This window comes from Lampetra planeri, chromosome 2 (assembly GCF_965212315.1).
Source record: "Lampetra planeri chromosome 2, kcLamPlan1.2.h2, whole genome shotgun sequence".
Taxonomy (NCBI): Eukaryota; Metazoa; Chordata; class Hyperoartia; order Petromyzontiformes; family Petromyzontidae; genus Lampetra; species Lampetra planeri.
Window position 1 is genome coordinate 31089255 of NC_136108.1, and position 13342 is coordinate 31102596.

Genomic DNA, 13342 nt, shown 5'->3' on the forward strand with positions numbered 1-13342 from the left:
GGCCGGGAATCGAATTCGAGGGAGAACTCGCTGTGCGAACCAACGCACCGGCGCTCCGCCCAGCAGGGCGAGGTTAGCGTTCGAGCGATTTGTTTGAGTTTCAGGTTGAAACCGGGCCAGCTAAGGTCACGGCTGGATGGGGCCAGGTCAAGGCTTGGTGAAACCGCACGGCCTCACACAATGGGGCACGCAGGCATCACAGAGACAGAGAGCCGCACGACTTCCTCCACGAAACCTCATGGGGCAAGTTCTGTTCAGTTAGCGAGCACCTGTTGACAAAGATCCCCCGGATAGCCATAACATGCTCTACTCTTTGGCAAGTTCTGTTCAGTTAGCGAGCACCTGTTGACAAAGATAAAGATCCCCCGGATAGCCATAACATGCTCTACTCTTTGGCAAGTTCTGTTCAGTTAGCGAGCACCTGTTGACAAAGATAAAGATCCCCCGGATAGACTTAGCATACTTTTTGGGGCAAGTGCTGTTAGCGAGGACCTATGAAGGCCGGCACGGCACATGAAGGGGGCGGGTGGCCAGCACCGCTCCCGGCCGCTTTTGTCTCTCCAAGTGCTGATGTTTACACATTGCACAAGGTACTCATTTGAGGCTGAGTCGACCTAGCGGAGGCCCAGGACCGGTTCAGATAATCGTCACTGCTTTTGGCCGTGAGCCGGGATCGAACTCGTGTCGCCAGGTTCGTAGCGTAACGCGCTGACCGCGCGACTCACTTGCTGTCCACAATTATAATTATACACACAAGCACACACAACAACAACCTGCTACCAGGTTGTTGTTTTTACGTGGAAAGGAAAACCACGTGGTTCGTGCCCTTCATTGATCACGGATGCGCTGAGACTCCGTAATGATGAGGCACAGCAGCAACCGTAATCTATATGCGCCTCTGCGCATCAGCTGGTGAAGCGAACGTCTGTGCCCATATCTGACGCTGTCGGTGTGTGTCTATGTCTATTTCTAGGTCGACTCAATCTCAAATGAGTACCTGGTGCGGTGTGTAATCATCACTATTAGACAAACAACAGCGGCGGGCGTGGTGCTGGGCACCCATCCCCTCGTGTGCCGTTCACCAACAGCACTTGCCCCAACAGTCTGCTAAGGCTATACTGCTAAGGCTATACGGTTTTTGCTTGTGTCTATGTGCGTCTCTGTGTATGTGTCTACATCCGAGCGTCCACTCGTACAGACACGGGCGAATACTCGATCCACGCGTTTCTCACATTGAGTCCATAATGACCACGGGAGCTTGTTGCAAAGTGGACGTCCTTACAGGACCACTCTGACCGTTTCATCACCATCACCACCACTACCTAACTTGAGGTCTTCTCTTCCCCTTCATCTTTGGGTACGACTCCAATGGGTGTCTCGTGCACCTGCCCTCCACCACACTGCACGCGTGTCCCACCCATCACAACCTCATCCTCGCCTTGATTGCATCTACGGCGCTCTCCTGCCACGGTCTATTCCCAGAGTCAAAATTGCTTTTACGATCATCATCATCATCCTCCTCCGCCATCCTGCATCCGGGTTCCACTCATTGCTACCTCTTACTCCCTGATCACATCAACATCCATTTCCTTGCACGTGCTCTTCCGAATCTCCAAGTTACTTACCCCATCCTGCAATGGAATGCCTGGCATGGCTCCGCATCTCTCCGTATTTAAAGGTCGCCCGATTCGTCTCTTCCCATAGCGTCGTTTGTAAAGTCCAGCTCTCTGACCCGAACAGCGATGACACAAACACTAATAACTATTTAAACGTAAAAACATTTTTTTTTTTTTTATTTCAGCAGATAAGGAACGCTGAACTATATAGCTCTTTTTTTTCAGAAGCGAACTTGCCACAAATGATAGACTCGACGAAGTGGCGAATCATCACGTGGACATTTATAGCAGCCAACGACTCTAAACGCGTGATGTTGATTCTAAATATGGAGGGGAAAACCGGAGGATCCGGAGAAAAATCCACCCGACCACGGGGAGAGAGAGACACGCAAACGTCAAATACACAGCAGCAGGCGTCAGGGTCAGGGTCGAACCCACGACGTCCTGCATACCAGGCGAGGTAGTTAACATCTCCTAGCCACCGTGGCGCCTCTCACCTCCCCGTCATGCTGTGTTTGAGGCCACCTTTAAAAAAGAACCCTGAAATTATATAAATATAATCGGTGACGTTTTGGGGTATTATTCTTCATTTTTGTTTTGAAGAAGGGTCATTGCTCGAAACGTCACCTATTAAATATTTATATATATTACCCCACTTAAGGCCACAGTGTTACGAATTATTTAGTTTTTGTGTGGTTGTAACTATGGTAGTAGCAGCGATAGAAGAGTGATAGAGAGGCGACTGACTGCCGGTGAGTGAGCGAGTGACCGAGTGGACCAATGAGCGGAGTTCACGGGCACGGTAACCATGGCAGCAGTAGTCATAGTAGCGATAGAAGAGCGACAGGGAGGTGATTGGCCGCCGATGAGTGAGCGAGTGACCTAGTGGACCAATGAGCGGAGTTCACGGGCACGGTAACCATGGCAGCAGTAGTCATAGTCGCGATAGAAGAGTGACAGGGAGGCAACTGACTTCCGGTGAGTGAGCGAGTGACCGAGTGGACCAATGAGCGGAGTTCACGGGCACAGTAACCATGGCAGCAGTAGTCATAGTAGCGATAGAAGAGCGACAGGGAGGCAACTGACTTCCGGTGAGTGAGCGAGTGACCGAGTGGACCAATGAGCGGAGTTCACGGGCACGGTAACCATGGCAGCAGTAGTCATAGTAGCGGTAGAAGAGCGACAGGGAGGCGACTGACCGCCGGCGAGTGGCCGAGTGGACCAGTGAGCGGAGTTCACGGGCACAATAACCATGGCAGCAGTAGTCATAGTAGCGGTAGAAGAGCGACAGGGAGGCGACTGACCACCGGCGATTGACCGAGTGGACCAATGAGCGGAGTTCACGGGCACGGTAACCATAGCAGCAGCGATAGAAGAGCGATAGGGAGGTGACTGACCGCCGGTGAGCGAGCGAGTGAACCCGAGTGAGTCACGGAGTGCTGAGTCATCAATCGGCCTCGACCGCTGTGCGCTGAGTCCCTGCCGCGTGCAGGTGAGGGCAGCATGAGGGCACCTGAGCGAGACGACGGCGATCCGGCACAGACCGAACCTTGGAGGGAACCGATGCGGGGTGATTCAGAACTCGCTTAGTCACGGCCGTGGCAGACACGTCAGCGGGCCGTACAAATGATGTAGCTGGTGCAGAGTGGGAAGATGTGTGATGGACACGCCATCGCCTCGTGTGTGTGTGTTTGTGTCTACTCCGGTCTTAATAGGTGTTCACTAACATCACTCGCCCCAGCAGTCTGTTAAAGGCTACACGGGTGACCTTTGTCTTTGTATCGTGGTGAACGCGCAGCCGGCGACACGAATTCAACTCCCGCTCTCGACCAATAGAACAGTGGCGAATATTTGAGCCGGTCACGGGTCTCCCCTAGGTTGATTCAGCCTTAAATGAGTACCTGGAGGAGGTGTGTAAACATCGGCCAAAGGGGAGACAAAGGCGGCCGGGCGCGATCGGTGTTGGCCACACGCATCGTCGTGCGCCGTTCCGGGCATTCACAGGTGCTCGCAAACATTTACCCCGGGGGTCTTTGTGTGTTTACACGCTTTCTTTTAACTCGTTCTGTCTGTTGTTGTTGTTGTTGTCGTTGTTGTCGTTGTTGTTGTTGTCGTTGTTGTATCCTAAAATCTTGTAACTCAATTTTAACCCACTTTCCAATGTGGTATCGACTGCAAACATGTTATACTTATGTCATACTGATGACAATACTATATTCTATCATTTTAAAAATAATAAATATATATTTAAACATTATTTTTTATATGTTATGTTTCGGCTTGGGTCTTATTGTCTACGGTCAACTGACGTTGGCTGTAATTGCCCACGGTCCCCTTACGTTATGGCAAGCTTCGGGGCCACTTCTTGGAGTCGTGGAGTTTTTCCATTACTAGTACATTTCATAAAAGCGTGTTAAAAAAAAAGTTTTAAAATAACGTTTTTTATTTTAATGTTTCTCTTGGCGTGGGGCAGCGGTAGCACAGCGGCGAGCACATCGAGCCACGAACTCGGCGGCCCGAATTTGGACTTCCCGCTCCTCACGGCCAACATCAGTGACGCGAAGAGCACTCGCTCGCCCCGAGCGTTGGGCAAACGGCGACGCCTCTGAGTGTGTTGCGTTGTTAAGGCAATGCCCTCCGCCTTTTTGACCTCCCCGCCCCATCCCACCCATTTTAGACCTCAACGTCTGCAAATGATTGACAACACAGCGGGCTATGAGCAAGGTGTGGGAAGGAAATGCGGGGGAGGGGTGGGTGGGTGGTGGTGGTGGTGGTGGGGATTGGAGAACGTTTGGCACGAGTCATCTTCTTGGTTCTTTCGGTTAAAGTCACCTAGAAGGGAAATAATAAAATAATAAAAATTAAACATAATACAATAATTCTCACGACGTTTCGGCCACAACGCAAGCAGCCGTCCTCAGGTGAAGAACAGGTCTGTCGGGAAGACAGCGTCTGAATGAAACACCCCAGGCTTGGAGCGTATATTTAAGCTGGGTTGGAGGGAGAAGAGCGCCTGGACAAAATAATTTGCATATCAAGAGAAATTTAGCATATTTATGGGAAATGCAGATATGGGATTAGTCACTACTTGTGAAATGCGTAGAAGGTGGGCGGGGGGTTTCAAAGTCATATTATGCCCGTGCATTATGCAGGATTAGCAGCATCAAAGGGAGGGGATAGGGGTAGCATTAATAAAGGGAAGGAATGTTAATAGTATGTAGCTGCAGTAACGAGCTTTGGCACGAGCTTTGTACGGGGAGTCAGTCTTGGGCCTTCTAGGCCACCGCGTGCGTGCGGCTGCGGTGGTAGCGATGACGGTGGGGGGTAGTGGATAGTTTCCTCCGCAAGTTGAACGTTCTGGGAGAGAAGCCTCCTCCTCCGCCACCACCACCACCACCACCAACAACAACAACCAGCACAACCATCACCACCACCGCGAAGCTGCCAGTGCGTTGGTGGGGGGTTGGGGGAGGGCAAAACCGTGGGTCGTGTAGCACCACCGGTGGAGCGGGCCGACTCCGCAGGTAATGCCCATCAGTGGCTTTAGACTGCATTGTTTCTAGATCTTTTGCTGCAGCCTTGCACCCCCCTTTGGGGTCGTCCATAAATGACGTCACGCACCTAGAGGTGGGGAGGGTCAGACATTTGTTTGGGTTTTCATTTAATTGTTCTTTTCGATGATTTACCTTTTAAAAAGAAAATCTGGCCACGTCTCGCACCCACAGAAAGGGGCATCTGGCACGCCCAGGGGGTGCGTGCAACCCATGGGTTAAGAAGAATCACTGCTCGAGAGCGTGGGACGTGGAATCGTGTTGACCCGGGCGGCTTTCTCTCTCTCGCTCTCTCGAACGCCACGTGCAAATTTGTCGCTCCAGGTGTCACTCCCCACGTTCTACAACGAGCCAAACTCGTCGTCACTCACTGGCTGAAAACATCTGATGAAAGACACGTTACACACACACACAAACACAACATACCTCAACGTAGCAGCAGCAGCAGCAGAACCCTCCTGAAAAAAGACCCCTCAGCGTGTCCTGGATCAATAACTAATTATGATATCGCTATCAATGGCTTTTGCTCTTGACGACGCTTTTCAGGTTGTTTTTTTGTTCTTCCAGTGATGTCGTTTTTCAAAGAAGCGGCCAAACATTACGAAGAAAAACTGCCCCCGCCGCCTGAACAGAGTGGGGGGGGGGGGGGGGTTTCGAGACTGGGCAACGCATTTCATCACCTGAAGAGTTCCGGTTTGCTGAACGATAAAACAAGTAAACCGGTAACCTGTTCCGAGAACCGATCAACGGTTCCCAAAGTGGGGAACGCGGCATATTATTCTGGGAACGGGATGCGCCGACAAGGGCAATCGGCGATGTAAAAACCAAGACGGCACGTCGACCCATGCGACCCGTGCCGTCACGGTTTGCGCCTCGGTTCTCAGTACAACAAAAAGGCACAGGCCCTGCAATTGCGGACTGCTCGGCGGAAGGGCCCCTCCGACGGATGGAGCTGTAGGGTGTTTTGTTGTTGTTGATGTTTGGGCCCCCGCTTTTCTACGGCTGATTCAGACGTTTGTGGAAAGTGGTGTGCGTACCCACACTTTACCCCACCACTCGCGGTCTGCCGATGGACTAATCAGAGTGCACGCAGGGATGCTGCTGGGGAGAGAGGAGGCGGTGGCGGGGGGAGGGGGGCGATGAAGGAATTTAAGAAACTTGCCCCCATTGTTACAAACGCCGCGCCGGTCGATGGAATCGAACCGGCCGATGTCTGGATTGCAAGTGTCGAGTGTGGGCTGCTGACCGTCGCATCCCTTTTCTCGACAACAACAACTGGCTCAAGCATCTCAAGGGGCAGGGCCCTCTTCACAATGAGCCACGGCGCTTCGCTAAGGACCTTTCTGGGTAACCGAATGCGATGGGCGCAGTGACGTTGACGATTACCGACGTCGTATTAACTGCGCTCGCTCGCTCTCTCTCGATATATAACATCTAAATAAAACCTCGCAACCCGCCCCAAAAACACCACCGCACATTCCTATCTTTATCGAGCCACTCGATTTCACAATGCGCAGTGGCTGCGAGGGATAAAAATGAACGGGATTAAACGTCACCGCGAGCGTGGCACTGTTTGTACACGGGGATAAGTGAACAGGTTGCAGCATTTTAATGTCTCCGAGTGACTCACACGCGCCCCCACTAACTCCCCCACCCCCTCCGCACGGCATCGTTGATACCGAATTAGAGGGGCCGTGATCTCACGCGGGCAGGGCCCGTCCGCTGCGGCCAACAGCACTCGCAGGTACAGACAGAGAGAGAGAGATTCGCTGTGAAGGCAGCAGCCAGGGTTGGTGGATCACCGCACGCACACACATCGTGAAGCTCCCTTCTTGCCGTGGGTGTCGAGGGGAGGGCAGTTCAGCAGTGTGGGCTAATCGCCATCTATTTACATTTGTGAAACAAAAATTTGGACATTTATTTTACGAACTAAACAGTGTTTTTTAAATACTCTTTGGTTCTTTCGGAAAAGCCACCTAGGTAGTCACGAAAGCTTTAAATCTAGATTGTGTTTTTTATCTTACCAGGTAAGGCCCACTGAGCTAAAGAGCTATTTTTCAGAAGCGACCTGCCCATCACAAGTGATCGCTAAAAAGGTGGGTGGCTTTTCGCGTGGAAATTTAGAGCAGCCAATTACTCTGAACGAATGTTTCTGAGTGTGGAGGGGAAAAAAAAACGCCCAGAGGAACCCGGAGAAAAATCCCACGCGATCACGGGGAGAAGAAGCACGCAAACTCCAACTATACAGCAGCCGGCAGGATGGGGATTGAAGCCACGACATGCTGTATACCAGGCGAGCAGTGGATTGGCCACGTGCTGTACACAACAATTACGATCTGTCACCGTTGTGTTGTCAGGGCGTCCGTGTCGCAATCGTTGCGTTATCGAACAGTAACGCGCCTTGCCAAGGCGGGTCTAGGGTGGAGGAAGAGGATTTATGGCACATTCCTGAGCTAAGAGCCATGCTCCGTAATGTACGTAAACGAGATGTGTATACAAAGGCGTAAAACACAAACCATTATTGCACGTGGGTGATACGCTTTGCTTACATGTTTATAGGGCGTGCGTGCGTGTTGAGAGCGGTTACACGAGGGATCTTTGTCTTGTTGGGAGCGGTGGGGGAGCGGTGGTGTAGCGGTTAGCGCGCTGCACTATGAACCCGGCCACCCGAGTTCGATTCCCGCTCACGGCCAACACCAGTGACGATTATCTGAACCGGTTGTGGGCCTCCCCGAGGTCGACTCAGCCTCCAATGAGTACCTGGTGTGGAGCACAGACATCGCCACTGGGGAGATAAAGGCGGTCGGGCGTGGTGCTGGCCACCCACTCCCTTGTGTGCCGTGCCGACCTTCATAGGTGCTCGCGATTAGCACTTGCCCCAAAAGTCTGTTAAAGGCTATACCTTTGTCTTTGTCAGGTTACATGAAGGTCAGGAGGCACTCCAGGTGCCACCGCGAATGTGCTCCGGTCTGGGTTTTTGAATTTTCCGCAACAGGTGCCGCTCGATGTACGAGACATGAGAGTCAGGAGAGAGAGGAGGAAGAGAAATGGGCGAGAGAGAGAGAGGAGAAAGATAGATGGAAGAGGAGAGATGGAGAGAGAGAGATGGAGAGAGAGAGGAGGAAGAGAAATGGGAGAGAGATGGGCGAGAGATGGGAGAGAGAAAGATGGAAGGGAGAGAGGAGAGAGACGGTGATGTGAGGATTTAGAGAAGTTGAATGCGATTATTGTGCGTGTCGAGTTGTATTATAAAATGTGCGTAGTTTTGAACTGAAGTGGTCTCAAAGACGTCAGGTCATTCGATTTTTTGTTACAATATTCCGGCTCTTGTACCACTCAACACATGCATCAATAACAGTGTTGGCCTTACACATTAATAAATATAGTAGGCAACGTTTCGAGCAAATCTCCCTTTATATAGGCCACTCTACGACCTCTTTGGCTCTCTCTATGTGCTTCGAAGAAGGGCCATCGCCCGAAACGTCGCCTATGACATACACATTCTTCCTATTAAGGACACGCACACGGTGCTTATGACGGCCGCGCTGTTGAGTCCTCCCCCATTCACGTGGAACAGACACGAAGCGACACTCATTCACTCGAACCACGTTTCACGTTCGTGGAGCGCCGTCACTCAAGGCTCTCTGTGGCATAGCCACCACGCCCGTACTGTTTAAACCCCCATATTATTACTCTTAGGTTTTTCGGTAAAGTCACGTAGGTAAAAAATAAAAATATAATTGAAATAATAATAGAAATAAAATAATGATTTATTATTTTATTGATATTATTATTTAAATTATATTTTTATTATTTATTTTTTACCTACGTGACTTTACCGAAAAACCTAAGAGTATGAATCCTTGCAGTCACGAAAGCTTTAAATCTAGAACCCCGTATTCTTGTACAGGGAAATTCAGTTTTCAGGTCCATACGGGCGTACAGCCGTTTCGATGCGTGCAAAAAAGCGTCTTATTTGTTTGCGTTTTCCCTTGTGACGGGACTTTGTAGGATGAACGTTGGGATTTATAACGGCACGAGGCGACCACTAAGGTCTGAAATAATTTAGGGGCGCTGATAAGGGGCTGACAGGCATGTAGCCGTCACGGACGCGTGGACTTTGAGATCGCCGCAAACTCGCGTAGGAATTCGTGATCACGACCGTGATGTATCTTTGCGATGGTATCAACACAGCCTTGCGCGGCTGGGGGGAGTACAGCAAGTAGATTGACGCAGAGTCTCAGTTCGGGCTGTTCTTCCTCTCTATTCCCTGGAGGTTTCGCCCGGCACAGCAGTCGTAGAGCACCACGATGGCGAGATGTTAACTACCTCGCCTGGTATACAGGAGGTCGTGGGTGCGATCCCGACCCTGACGATGCCTGCTGCTGCTGCTGTATATTTGGAGTCTGCGTCTCTCTCTGTTTCTCTAGAGATGTTAACTACCTCGCCTGGTATACAGGAGGTCGTGGGTGCGATCCCGACCCTGACGATGCCTGCTGCTGCTTTATATTTGGAGTCTGCGTCTCTCTCTGTCTCTCTAGAGATGTTAACTACCTCGCCTGGTGTATAGGAGGTCGTGGGTTCGATCCCCACCCTGACGATGCCTGCTGCTGCTGTATATTTGGAGTCTGCGCCTCTCTCTGTCTCTCTAGAGATGTTGACTACCTCGCCTGGTATACAGGAGGTCGTGGGTGCGATCCCGACCCTGACGATGCCTGCTACTGCTGTATATTTAGAGTCTGCGTCTCTCTCTGTCTCTCTAGAGATGTTAACTACCTCGCCTGGTGTACAGGAGGTCGTGGGTGCGATCCCGACCCTGACGATGCCTGCTGCTGCTGTATATTTGGAGTCTGCGTCTCTCTCTGTCTCTCTAGAGATGTTAACTACCTCGCCTGGTGTGTACAGGAGGTCGTGGGTGAGATCCCGACCCTGACGATGCCTGCTGCTGCTGCTGTATATTTGGAGTCTGCGTCTCTCTCTGTCTCTCTAGAGATGTTAACTACCTCGCCTGGTATACAGGAGGTCGTGGGTGCGATCCCGACCCTGACGATGCCTGCTGCTGCTGTATATTTGGAGTCTGCGTCTCTCTCTGTCTCTCTAGAGATGTTAACTACCTCGCCTGGTGTGTACAGGAGGTCGTGGGTTCGATCCCGACCCTGACGATGCCTGCTGCTGCAGCTGTATATTTGGAGTCTGCGTCTCTCTCTGTCTCTCTAGAGATGTTAACTACCTCGCCTGGTATACAGGAGGTCGTGGGTGCGATCCCGACCCTGACGATGCCTGCTGCTGCTGCTGTATATTTGGAGTCTGCGGCTCTCTCTGTCTCTCTAGAGATGTTAACTACCTCGCCTGGTGTATAGGAGGTCGTGGGTTCGATCTCCACCCTGACGATGCCTGCTGCTGCTGTATATTTGGAGTCTGCGCCTCTCTCTGTCTCTCTAGAGATGTTGACTACCTCGTCTGGTATACAGGAGGTCGTGGGTTCGATCCCGACCCTGACGATGCCTGCTACTGCAGTATATTTGGAGTCTGCGTCTCTCTCTGTCTCTCTAGAGATGTTAACTACCTCGCCTGGTGTATAGGAGGTCGTGGGTTCGATCCCCACCCTGACGATGCCTGCTGCTGCTGTATATTTGGAGTCTGCGTCTCTCTCTGTCTCTCTAGAGATGTTAACTACCTCGCCTGGTGTACAGGAGGTCGTGGGTGCGAACCCGACCCTGACGATGCCTGCTGCTGCTGTATATTTGGAGTCTGCGTCTCTCTCTGTCTCTCTAGAGATGTTAACTACCTCGCCTGGTGTATAGGAGGTCGTGGGTTCGATCCCCACCCTGACGATGCCTGCTGCTGCTGTATATTTGGAGTCTGCGTCTCTCTCTGTCTCTCTAGAGATGTTAACTACCTCGCCTGGTGTACAGGAGGTCGTGGGTGCGAACCCGACCCTGACGATGCCTGCTGCTGCTGTATATTTGGAGTCTGCGTCTCTCTCTGTCTCTCTAGAGATGTTAACTACCTCGCCTGGTGTATAGGAGGTCGTGGGTTCGATCCCGACCCTGACGATGCCTGCTGCTGCTGTATATTTGGAGTCTGCGTCTCTCTCTGTCTCTCTAGAGATGTTAACTACCTCGCCTGGTGTACAGGAGGTCGTGGGTGCGATCCCGACCCTGACGCCTGCTGGAGTCTGTGGTCTCTCTCTTTCCTGTGGCCGCGTGGGTTTTTCTCAGGTTTCTGCGGTTTTATCCTCCACGTGTATAATCAACGTCGCGCGTGTCGAGGGTTTGACTGCTTGAAATGTTCACTCAACACGCCACTTCATTGCGCTGTCATTTGCGGCCGCGCCCCTTGTGACAAAGAGATACAGAGCGCAGTGGGCGTTATTTGGTTACATAAAACAAAGGTTAGTTTGAATGTGTATGGTGGACTTCTTTCGCACCGTACGTAGTCAACCGTGCTTATGCAAAAAAAAAACCCTGCATTGTGCGCTTGCGCTGAAATCTAGATTGAACATTACAAATTGTATCAAAATATCCCTCGAATAACTCTTCTGAAATTTCATTTGAGACTTGACTGTAGTAGCAGCATGCAAGTAATATCGCGCTAAAATATTCACACACACACACACGCGCGCGTAAAATACTCTCTCTCTCACACACACAATACTCGCACACAAAATACCCTGCGTACAAAAGACACACGCACACACCTCCGCTTAGCACGGCTGGTTGTGTACGGTGCGAAAGAAGTTTGGAGGCACAGGGAGTTGGCGGATCACGTACAGAGAGGTTTGTGAAACTCCTCAAAGCCGGCTGGGGGCTGCTGTGAGGTGACAAGGAAGTTGTCAAGGTCTCCCCCCCCCCACCCACTGTCCCCCCGACCCCCCCTCTCGCCCACCCGCCACCCGTTCCCCCCTCTCGCCCACTTCCCCCGTTCTCCCCCCCCCGGTCACCCCCCCGTTTCCCCCCCCCCCCTCTCGTCCACCCCCCCCCCGTTCCCCCGCCCCCCTCTCGCCCACCCTCTTCCGTTCCTCCCTCTCGCCCACGCCCTTCCGTTCCCCCCCCTCCCCCCTCTCGCCCACTCCCCCGTTCCCTCCCTCTCGCCCAACCCCCCCCGTTCCCTCCTTTCGCCCCCCCCCCGTTCTCCCCCCCCAGCCACCCCCCCCTTTCGCCCGCCCCCCACGACACTGCGGGGTGACGATGTCCGTGTTTGTCTCTCCACCCTCTCGACACACTCGCCGCCGCCGTCGTGATGAGCGCTCCGCGTTACATTATTGATGGCGTGCCGCGTGCATTGTGCGCTCGCAGCTCATCCATTATTGACGCGGGGAGAGTCGTCATCTCTTGCATCCTCAGCTCCGGAAGATCTCCACCACCACCACCACCCCACCCTCGTGCCAGCGACCCCGGTTGCCACCTGTCCCGGGTCTGACCCGGCTTTTAACCGGAGGCGGGGAATCTCCCATCACCCCCGGCAGTGCTGGTTAGGGGACATGTCAACAGCTCAGTTACAACAATGCCAACGACGTTGCTAGCTTGGGGGGTTTGAACCGTTGGACTAACGTTTACACAATCACACTGATGTCCATTGTCTTTTGTGTATCCCTATGGGTCTCTGCGGGTCTCTATGTGTCTCTGTGGGTTTAATAATCGGTCCATAATTCGCTGTGGCTCGTGTCTTCAATGCTCTACGTGTGATGGAGATGCGATGCTTCGCGGCCTGTTGTCGATGTTCCGATGATGCGGTTGACGGTTCCACGGGCGTCTTCGAGGAGAGCCAATTACGTTCGCCACAAATGAAACACGATACCGTGCCGATCTCGACAAAGAAGATAAACCATCACGCAAACTCCGGTCACACTCGCAGCGACTTTGGGGCTGGGCCATCGAACAAAAGACGGCGGTCACCGCATCGCGCGTTTTTCGGATGCGCTTCTGCGGCCGTCTGGAACGCTCTTCCTTCAGATATGAGAAAGCCACTGGAGCTGTGCACTTTTAAAAATCACTTATTTAAAAATGCTTTTTATTGTTACGTTTGTTGTCCTCTCCCCGCACGGTTGGCTACGTACGGTGCGAAAGAAGTTCACAATACACGCGTACGTCAAGGGACAACGGCGCATCTCGCTAGTGTTGCTCATTAGGGAAGGTGCCGCTAATGACGATGAAAAATAATCCACTTTTACAA

General features: G+C 52.2%; 1 protein-coding gene across 2 annotated transcripts in view; it reads left to right on the forward strand.

Annotated features, from left to right (window-relative positions):
- The window catches only part of LOC144731742 (plectin-like), a 74386-nt gene that overhangs the window by 25128 nt on the left and 35916 nt on the right, over positions 1–13342 (forward strand). The gene's annotated exons all lie outside the window — the stretch shown is intronic.